Below are 11560 nucleotides of genomic sequence, written 5' to 3' on the forward strand. Positions count from 1 at the left end.
ACAAACAAATAGGTTCTTCATATCCATCTTATGTAAAAAGTACCGCAGAGAATTTACAAAGCTGACAAACAATAAAAAAATTGCTCAAGAGGACCATCCATCTTGAGTTATGTGCCGTCTGACGTACGCAACTTTGGTATATTCATAGCAAAATTTATTTTTAATAACAGTCAGGGGTTATATTCGATGTAAATAATTAAATCAAATTCGGTTTTGTATTAAAACACCACGATGCACCATTATCCATGCCTTTTTGTAGAATTTCGCTACCATTCAGGAAGTGTGATTGAATTCTTTCCTTTTTCTCCTGCTTCCAAAAACCATCCCTGTGGGTGGGTCAAAAATAGCTACTTACAAAACCATTAATAATTGAATCATTATCAGCTTGGAGATAGATTACTTGGTTTTATTTTGGAATCATTACTTTTTCAATCGCTTACGTAGTTTAGAAAATATTAATATTTTAATATTTAGAAAAAAAATTTAACCTCATATCTTCTCTACTTTTCAATTGCGCCAAATAATATTTATATAGTTGAAATCAGCGTAAAAAGTACTATTGGTCTGCATTTTTAGTTTTCCCATAGCTGAACGGTTGTTCCGCAATTAAAATAAACCATTTTATCAAAATCGTCACTTACCTCTTCTGTACAATATGTATACGAATGAGTTTCCGTAGCTCCGTAGGCAATTTTAATTTCAATTATAGGCTCAAGCAGCCCCTCCACTTGCTGACCATACTGGCAATACTTCCAGTGACTATAATCCACACAACCTTCAGTTAAAGTGCTTAGAACTTCACGCTCCACTACCAAAATTAAACGTGTCCAATTGGGGGAGTCATTTCGCCGACAGCGCTACATACCCGCCGCATTCGTATATGGGATTCGTAGTTTGAAATGTTACAGGTTTTTCATTTGGTAGCACTAGCTCCAATAAAATATGCTACAGCTTTAGGTGAAAATTATTGTTATTAAATTTTAAATTATTAACAGAAAACTTATGTACACACACATACGCTTTACCGCAATGAATATTTGTTTTAGTCCAAAACATACATATGTACATATATCAGTATGTAAACACACGAAATTTTCAGGTAAACTAATATGATTAATTTTGTTTTCACCGCGGCAAGGCATAATTTGCACGGTTTAGCCATCTTATACTTACCACCTTATACATATAAGCAGATATATTTGACCTGGTAAAATGTACAATTTAGTAATAATTTTTAGCCCTTGATTGAACTTTTAGCGGCTTTCCGAAAATCGTGTTGTTTTTAATAAAATATGTGCTACAAAATCAACTATGCAAACGTCGCATCTCCATTTATCTACAGCTGTTTTGCATATAATTAGGAATGAAACGATAAGAGTAAATACAAGTACATGCTCGATACTTTTCGTTCGATACCAAGTAATTTTGGTATCGATAATTTTGAACCAAGTCCTGAGTTCGTATTGTGACGAATACTGCGGCAACACAAAGCGAACAACGACAAATAGGCAGAATGTTCGGGGAATGACGTAGAATGTTCCACAAAGAGAAACGTCAAGTTGGAAGAACACTGCGAACAGCGAGCGAAAGAGAATGAGCGATGAACTTCAGAACGTTCGAGAGTTGCCATGAGTGCGAGCACAGGTATATAAGCGCCACGACACAGCGGAGTTGAGGAGTTCCTTTTACGAGTATTGTAAAGTGTTTTTACGGTATTAGCAAGTATTGTAAATTGTTTGTTGTACAATAAAATTAATTGTACTACAATTTGGTCATCGTGAGCATTTATTTAACAATCCAGCGATACGAACCGAAGTATTTGGGAAATCCGGCAAGAACGATAGAATTCAAGATTGCGCATTCCCGCAGAATCAAGAATGATATGGGGTGTTCACAGTTCGTTCCAAATTGTGTCTGAAAATGTAGACGTCTACATTTTGAGACATTTTTAGCATCAAACTGTGAGCACCCCTTTCTAGCAGTCGTCGCAAAATCGTCTCAAAACTTTGCTGGTGTTGCCAGACATTTCTTGTTTGCGTGCATTGTTTATATGTCGCCTTTCGATTTTGTTTCTGAAAAATTGTAATTATTTAACTTAATTACCAATTCGTAATATTTGTTATTCCTTTTCCTTGATTTGTTTCTTTTCATCAGAAATTGCGCTCAAATTAAATGCAAATACGGAAAACGTGCCCAATAAATAAAAAAAATGTGATTAGTATTGCCATAATGCAACCCTGCTGCGAGGTTGCAAAATGTAGACGCGTAAAAAACATACCTTTGAGTGTGACAAAATGTAGACGGCGTCGTTTTCCAATTTTGTATGGGAAACAAAAACACCACAGATTTTACGGTTAGAAAACGTCTTAAAATGTAGACGTCTACATTTTGAGACACTATTTGGAACGAACTGTGAACACCCCAATAGAATACAAGATTGCGCATTCTCGCAGAATGACATTTGTGGCAACGGGTAAACAAAGAATATGGCGAAGAACAATGAGTTGACAGTTGTGAATTTGCAGTGAGAAAACGTGTTTTCTTCTCGATTCACCAATTTCTCAAGCCATCTTTGAATATAGCAAATTAAGCACTACGTTAACAAAAAATATATAACCACTCTTGAAATGTGTTCAAAAGAATAGGTCGTATTAATTAACTATTTAGAATTTTTTGTTTGTATTGCAGGAGCAGAAAAAGTGATAATCACCCTCATTGCAAGAGTCGTTTCGAACGTAAGTCGTTTTTCGAGAGTCGAATCGTATCGAATTTTTCACGTCATTGCCTAAAGTTTACACTCGACTGCATTTGGGGGCTTTACCCCTACGCCTGCTGCAATTCAACACACGACACGACATTTTTATAAAGTTTTTATTACAAATAAAACTTTTTTTACTTCAGAACGCACGAATTACTTCGATTTTTCACTTGAAAGTACACAATACGTTTGCACTTGTTTCTAAACAAAAAGTTTGTTTGCGTATTGCCATAAATGTCAAACTCGGCAAAACCAAAGTAGCGCTTTCGGGAATGCGCCACCTTCAGTTCATTTCACCATGCCGCAGAATGACATTTGTGGCAATGGGTAAACAAAGAATATATACAAGAATATATAAGAATGAAAATTTGGCAGCACTGCGTAGTTTTCGACGATTTTCGTCGTTTACTTATTTCAGCACGACACTAGACAATGGCAATGTTGTCGGGTCATACCATTTAGCCTAATTTACGACATACGCAATGAGGCTGAATATCTTGTCGCAGCGCATGTTTTCCTGCAGAAAGTGGTCGATGCTTGCTTACCTCCGATTTTAATTTGTAATTTGTGGTATTTCAACGTTTTCAACTTAACATGTCGTGTTTAAAAGTGGTAAGTGGTCCGTAAAGTGCTTCATGCATATTACGCTGGTGTCTAAATTGTATGGCATCTCCTGCCGGCAGAACTCTACCCACTTTCTGGCCAAGGCGTCGTCGCGGGGAAACAAAAAAAATGCATTTGGGGCCTTTGGCCCTACGGCTGCTGCAATTCAACACACGACACGACATTTTTATAAAGTTTTTATTACAAATAAAACGTTTTTAACTTCAGAACGCACGAATTACTTCGATTTTTCACTTGAAAGTACACAATACGTTTGCACTTGTTTATAAACAAAAAGTTTGTTTCGGGAATGTGCCACCTTCAGTTCATTACTCCATGGTAATCCGGACGAGTTTCAACATGATGCAATAATACAAGGTGTTATCGGTTGGCAACTTCTCGTTCTATTTCCGCCATATCGACTGCCTTAGCTGAAACAGTGTTACTTCCTTGACAATTCTTTGCTTAGTATAGTAATATAGTTTTTTTTCTCAGTATACATATTTTGTTTTCTCAAAGAGGTATTATATCTTTTTTTATTTCATTTCATTGCGAATATGCTATAAAAAAGCAAATTTTGTTTAGAAGAAAATATAAAATTTTATATTTTTCCCCCAAATGGGGACTCATTTCTTCCCGTTTTTCTTCTTATTCAACTGAGCTAAGGCAGTGTCAAATCAAGCTGTCACAACTGATACCACCTTGTATTATTGCATCATGGAGTTTCAAGGGGTAGGTTCAGAAGGCGCAGAAGTTGAGCGCAACCGTTGCTAAAAAAATCAGTGATCATAATGCGCCTTCTGAACGGCTTGATACATTAGCTGTCAAATTCAAAACACACAAATTGTTGTCTTAAATGATCATAAAAATATTACGATTATCTAACACGAAACTGTTCAGTTGATCAGAAGTGCAAAACAACGCGTTCAGAAGGTGCAAGCGCAACAGTTACCAAGGATAATCGTAACAATTGGTGTCAGAAGTGGGATTGTTAAATGAATCCCGAAGGATAAACTACTGAATATGGCGAAAATTCAGGACTTAAAGATTGAGGAGCTGAAACAGGAGTTGGAAAAGCATAACTTGGCCACCTCCGGAAGAAAAGTGAAATTGTTATCCCGGTTGCGAGAAGCTATGGAAGCAGAAGGCATCGACGTGGACAAATACGACCTCCAGGGTGAACTCGACGATGCATCCGCAAAGGATGAGGCCGCTTGTTCGTCGAAGGATGTGCAGCGACATCTGGGGAGGTTGAAGAACAGCAAAAGGCTCCTTCGTCATCAACAGCTATGGATATGGACACGTTATTGGCTGCCATGCCACAGATTTCATCCCACCTGCAAATGCAGGAAACACGCATGTCATCGCAGCTGGAAGCACAGCTTGAAGCACAAAGGTCGTAGTTGTCGTCAGATGTCAGATCGCAGATACAAGCGCTGGAGACACGTATATCATCAGCGGTATCAGCGCAGATGTCATCCCAACTGGAAGCACAGGATGCAAAGATTGCACAAATACAGGAAAAAATCGAGGAAAGACAGGACAAAGTCGAGGCTAAGATGGGTAAGTTGGAAGGTCGACTCCGAGACTTGCAGTTGAATCGTCCAGCCGCTTAAACATAACATAAATAACAAAGCAGGAGTAGCTCCAGTACTTCACACAGTTTGCAATCCACAACTTGGTGCAAAAGTTTGTATGGAAATGAAATCCCATGCCTGCTCTAGCTCTTCCGAAACTGCCGAAAAAACAAGAAATAACTGCCATTACTGAATATATTTTAGTTAAAAAAAAAATAACACAGACACTGATAGCGAACGAAAATTAACAAAACATTTGCTCAAAAAAATCGGCTGTTTTTCTCTTGTGAGGGTCTCATCATCATAAATTTTCTCACAATTGTGAGCGTATGAGCTTTCGAATTTACGCCAGCATAGGGATAACCTCACAATAGTCAGAAACCTCACAACAGTGAGTGTGGAGATTTTTGTGAGGGCAACAGAATAGGGCTGTAAGTCGAAACTAATAAAGTTGCAACTTAAATTTAAGTACCAACTTAAGATTCACTTCTATTCATAGTCGCATTTCAGACTTATTCTAAGTAGTTTCAACTTAGTTTTACGATATTGCAAAACGAGTGTGAAAATGTATCGATTTTTCTTTACGATATTTTGGTAAAATTACATTTTTTTAAATAGTATCAAGTATGATCATCCGTTTATGTAATTTTTACTTTCATTGCATGTTTATGCAAAAGAGTAAGGTATAAGTTTCTTGTTAATTGTGTGAAATAGCCTGAACTACCGCAATGATGTGAAGTCGATGCTTATCGAAAGCATGCTGTGAAACATACAAACACATATCTAAATGTCATGTACTAATTTGCTTTAAAAGAACAAGCATGAAATTGACTTATAATTTGAGCATTTATATATGTGAATCATTCCAATTATAAAATTGTGATGCAGCCTCATTCGAATTGTAATACGCATTTAATTTCATCTTCCGATTTAAATGGATCGCTCTTTGTAAATTTCAATTGGAGATCATTCAATATTATCAGTCACGCTCTGCCAAATTAATTTTTACATATTTCGTCTTTTTTTCCTTAATTTAATAAAATACTTCATCCTAGTTACGACTTAATTGCAATTGCAGCCGAAACTAAAGTTTAAGTTGGTACTTAGCCAGAAAAGTCGAAACTAAGGCGACTATGAATTGCTTTGGTTGTAACTTACAGCCGTATTCTAACAAAGTCACAAATTTTAGCTCATCACTGCTGTGATTTCTACCGGGCCCCAAAGCTTGTCGCTCAAAAAATATGCCGCTTCAATTAAATTTTTTTAATTTTTGTGTATTTTTCTAGCACTCAAAATCGAATTTTTTGTGACACATTTCTCGGCGCACTTGAAATCACAACAGTGATGAGCTAAGTTTTGTGACTCTGTTAGAATAGAGGATAATTTCGCCTTAGTTGTGAACTAAATATGACTATGAATATGCGCCAATAAAATCAGCACAAGAGTTGAAAAATCAGTACTGTACTGATAAAATCAGTACGTCTGGGAACCGTAATATTAGGTGGATTAAGGTAACGATAAAATTTCTAAATTAAAATTATTCTACTACGGTACATTCCGTTTAGCTGCCTATTCGATTAGTTGTTTTAGTATAGCTGCACTTTTCTGGTAGAATGTTTAATTCGGAAGGAGTTTTATTCATTATAAATGAAACTTTTTCATTTAACAGCATCGCGGAATTAAAAAACGATTTAATCTTTCCATTTCAAAATAATCTAAAGACGGTAAGGTTTAAAAAAAAAAACAGTTTAAAATATCCAAGTTATCTAATGGATGAATACATATATGTATATCCCCGTTTTACAAACTCATTTATATATACTTTACTCTGAACACTTGCCATAGATACCTATGTCTGAATACCAAATTTCAAGATCATGTGACTTACGGTTCCCAATTTATGGCCGATTCAAAATTCCACGCCTACGGGATGTGCCATGCCCCCTTTTATAAACTCATTCATATACACCTTACTAAAAGCACCTACCATAGATATGTCTGCATACCAAATTTAAATTTCATGTGACTTATGGTTTTGAAGCTATAGCTGATAAAAATTTCCACGCCTATGGGATTTGCCACGCCATCTTTTACAAACTCATTTATATTTATATTTTTATGAGCACCTATCATAGCTAAACCTGCCTACCAAATTTCAAGTCCGTGAGACTTATGGTTCCGAGGTTATACCTGATGAAAAATTCCACGCCTATGGGATGTACCACGCCCCCTTTTACAAACTCGTTTATATATACCCTCGTATAAGCACCTATTATTAATATGTCTGCATACCAAATTTCAAGTTCGTGTGACTCATGGTTCCGACGTTATAGCTGATAAATATTCCACGCCTATGGGATGTGCCACGCCCCCTTTTACAAACTCCTTCATACATACCCTCCTATAAGCACCTACCATTTATATGTCTGCATACCAGATTTCAAGTTCGTATAGCACCTACCATTGATATATCTGCATATTAAAATTCAAGTTCGAGGGACTTATGGTTCCGAAGTTATAGATGATAAAAAATCCACGCCTATTGGATGCTCCACGCCTCCTTTTACAAACTCATTTATATAGACCTTATTATAAGCACATACCAAATATGTATCAAAGAACGTAAATAACAAGAAGGGACAACTCGTTATAACTGTAGCGAAAGTGCGCAACAGGGGCGTGCCTTTTCCTTTGCCTTAGTGCGTATTTTTGATTGGATGAAAAGAGAAGGCTAGCCCCTGTTGCGCACTTTCGCCACAATTATAACGAGTTGTCCCTTCTTATAACAACGTTCTTTGTATGTTGCGATCCCGTACGAGTCCGGACTAGTCAGAAATAGTCAGAATCAGTCAGATTTTACTGGAAATCGATCCCGTACCCGGTTCTCTGACTATTGAGAGGACAAAAAAGAGAGTAAATACGGTTCTCTCTCTGTCAGAAGTTACCAGTTTTAGTCCGAGAATTTTTTATGTTGAAGTTGACAGAAGTTACCATTTTTTTACTAGAAAGCGATCCCGTACTTTTCAGTGTTACTCTCTCGCTCTGAGCGAATTTTTATTTTTTGACAGTTTTACTAGTCCGAGTCCGAGGAATACGGGATTGCACCTATAACTGCATACCAAATTTCAAGTTCGTGAGACTTATGGTTCCGACGTTATAGCTGATAAAAAATTCCACGCCTATGGGATGTGCCACCCCCCTTTTGCATACTCGTTTATATATACCCTCCTATAGGCATCTACCATTGACATGTCTGCATACCATGTTGCAAGTTCATGTGACTTATGGTCTGGAAGTTATGGCTGATTCAAAATTTCACGCCCATGGCCCGAGCCACGCCCCCTAGTCAGATCCCAATTTTTTCACCCTATTATTGTCATGGAAATACTCTGTCAATATTTTGTTCAATTCTGTCCGTCCGTTTAGACTGCAACCTGGCACATACATACATACATACATACCCAACAGGGATTTCAGTAAATATTTTTAAAAATAACTTAAAGTAAGTTTGCTATAATAAGCGTTAAATAAGCATTTTTAATATTAACCTTATTAAAAGTTTTTTCAAATAAACCTTTAATAAGTTTAGAGAGCGAATGTTTATATAAATAACTTAAACTTATAAATGAAATGCAAATGCCAACGACATGAAGTAGTAAATATAACATTTTTTCAATCGTAATCCAATCCAGGACCCGCTGCGCTAATCGGTGGAGCATTCGAGTCTTCAAATGATGAGTTCTCTTTATCCTTTCTTAGTTTAATATTCAATTAAAAATTTATTAAATATTTTTCAGAAAAGTTCATCAATGAGAATGGCGGTGATGAAGCGCAATATATAGCTGCATCGATGTCGTTTTTTACAATTTGCCAATAACCGCATGTAATTGAAAGCACGCAACAAGATGTAAAAATTAACTTTTTTATGCTTAATTTTTGTGTGTTATCGTGAATTTGTATGGTAAAATGTCTATTCCCTATTTATATTTTCGCGACTCTAGATGAGTCCGCCGAAAATTCGCATTTCGTTTAGTTTCTAGATGGTTAGCAATCTATGTATGAGTTTTTAATGAAATATCTTTAAATAAAGGGTTATAAAAATGTTTATAAAAAGCTTTCTTTTGGAAATGTTAAGTAAGTTTACATTCATACGCTTATAAACAACTTTTTTTGAACCTTTATTATAAGTTTACACTTTGACGCTTATAAAAAGCATTCTTTTGAACATTTATTACAAGTTTATATTTCTACGCTTATAACCAATGGTCCTTTTCGATTATATTACGCTTACTTTCAAGCGTTTTATAAACAAAAAATCAACGTTTTGTAAGCTTAATGTTTATAATTGAAAACTTAGAAAAACCTTTCTTTAAGTTTATTTTGCTTGTTGGGTACATACATACTTTCACAAATATATAGTAGATGGTGTTGTAAAATCAGCTGATTTCTTCGCCTTAGATGTATTTTGTTTTTGCTTTTACTGATTTGACAGCACACCCATCAAAAGCAAAAACAAAATACATGTGTACTTTGGGGTAAATTGAGGTTCGACATAACACCTTAAATACAAAATACATGTAGTTGTTATTGTTGTAATCTAAATTCGCCAGTAACACCACCTTGTATGAATTCGCCTTGGTCACTTTGCTCCATAAATTTCCCCTACTTTGCAAATTTTTTGCGTACGCGAACGCAAAATGCTGATAGTTTTTAATAACTTTCAATAATTAACATGTACGCGAATGCAATTATAAATTAACCTTGATTTGTTGCTATCAAACAAAAAAAAATTATCAGTTTTACCATAAGGATTACATTTTTAGGAAAAGTTGTGTATTACAAGACTTGAAACTTGCTTTAGCCGATTTGAATTTTGAACAGAACCGAACCATTTTTAGGAGAAGTTTTCGATTCGGTTTTGGCATTTCAATATAATCACGGTTCGGTTTGAAGCCCGAAAAAAGCGGCGGTTCGGTCAAAACTGGTTTGCAGCCCTGCTTAACGCATATACAACGTATTTAGAAACGAAAATATTTTTATGAGCTCCATAATCTATATATCCTGAAATTTTTCATTCAATTGTAATGGATGTCAGGGTGATCCATCTAGACCTTTGTTTTTTTTTTTTGTAATAAAACACTTAAAACATAATCTTTACTATTACAATAAAGTTTTGAATCATAGCTGGCTTATCGACGAAAAATTTTGACTTCACATAACCCCAAAGAAAAAAATCCAGAGGTGTGATATCACACGATAACTTGCTGAAACCGAATGTTGCCAACATCGCGGACTTAAATTTCAGGCAATAAAAAGTATGTTATCATAGTATATTTTATTTATTGTCGGTCGCTGTGGTGTAGTGGTCAGCAGTGCGCGCTTCCACTCTGCAGCGCCTGTGTTCAAGCCCTGGTCAAAGCAACATCGCAAAAAATATAGAAAAAAGGTTTTTTCATAACAGCGGTCGTCCCTCGGCAGGCAATGGTAAACCTCCGAGTGTATTTCTGCCTTGAGAAACAGCATCTCATAAAAATAAAATCACCGTTCGGAGTGGGCGTAAAACTGTAGGTCCCTCCGCTTTGTGTGACAATATCAAGGCGCACGCCACAAGTCGGAGGAGAAGCTTGGCCAAACACTAACATATGTGTTATTATTAGTAGTATTTTATTTATATAGTTAATTTTCTTTGTTATAACTTTGATTTTTGTGGGAGAAGGCTAACCATCACACTATTCCTATAAGTTGAACGTTGCCGTAACAGATGTTTTATTCTGTAATTTGGGTGCCTAATTCTATGATCTGCAAGGAAATATTAAACATTTTTATTGAGTTTGAAGCCAGTTTTAACTAATGATCTTTTTTATTTAAACAACAATAACTTTGCAAATGTTAGTAATAAAACAGCTTTCTCGCTTAAAGGAACACTTAAACATACGCGGTATTGGAAGTGCGCTACAAGGCGGTACATAATGTTAACCTTATGGGTAAACCAAAATATCTATAGCTTTTTAAATAGCCCAGCTAACGAGATGGGAGTTTTGACGTACACATGGAATAGTAGTTGCAGAAAACGATAGCTTATATAACTCAATTCTTTCTTAAGTCGACTCAGGCGGTTATTACTTATGACCACAGATATAGACATATACGGTGAAATCTTTTGAGATTAAGGATTCTTTCTCAAATTAATTACTGCAAATCAGGACCATCTATTATTACTAAATTGGCAAAAGTATAAATTTATGCGATACTTCACATCTGTTTGGCGCACTGCGGTTGTTGTTATTGGGCGTTATTTTCACGATATGCCTTTGCATTTGAGAACATACCCACTCTTTGATCATTACCTATCATCTGATGACATAGCAGGTACAGTGTTGCCGCGCCGTCTCAAGAAAATTTATCACTGACCAAGCCAAAACTGTATCCAAATGTATCCAATTTTCTTTTTTTTAAGTATACATCTCATAATTTGTAAGAAACCAAAAATTATATTCAACAATTTATATTGAGCTCGAGGCCGTTTTTTAAATGAAAATTTATGGTGGAAAAGCAACAATAATTTGAAAAAATGGTAGAAGTGATAGCTATTTCGGAAATCACCCCATTTCCTCATCAGACT

General features: G+C 35.8%; 1 protein-coding gene across 1 annotated transcript in view; it reads right to left on the reverse strand.

The window, feature by feature from the left end:
- LOC118742346 (alpha-1,3-mannosyl-glycoprotein 2-beta-N-acetylglucosaminyltransferase) overlaps positions 1 to 1365 on the reverse strand; it is a 9742-nt gene extending 8377 nt beyond the window's left edge. Inside the window, exons 1-2 of the mRNA XM_036474345.1 lie at positions 1174 to 1365; positions 642 to 951 (exon numbers count right to left, since the gene is read on the reverse strand). The gene's annotated coding sequence lies outside the window, so the exon portion shown is untranslated. The remainder of the gene's footprint in view (positions 1 to 641; positions 952 to 1173) is intronic.
- Between the last annotated feature and the right edge of the window lie 10195 nt (positions 1366 to 11560).

This window comes from Rhagoletis pomonella, unplaced genomic scaffold, assembly GCF_013731165.1.
Source record: "Rhagoletis pomonella isolate Grant_MI unplaced genomic scaffold, Rhpom_1.0 Rhpom_scaffold_00007, whole genome shotgun sequence".
In the NCBI taxonomy this organism is placed as follows: Eukaryota; Metazoa; Arthropoda; class Insecta; order Diptera; family Tephritidae; genus Rhagoletis; species Rhagoletis pomonella.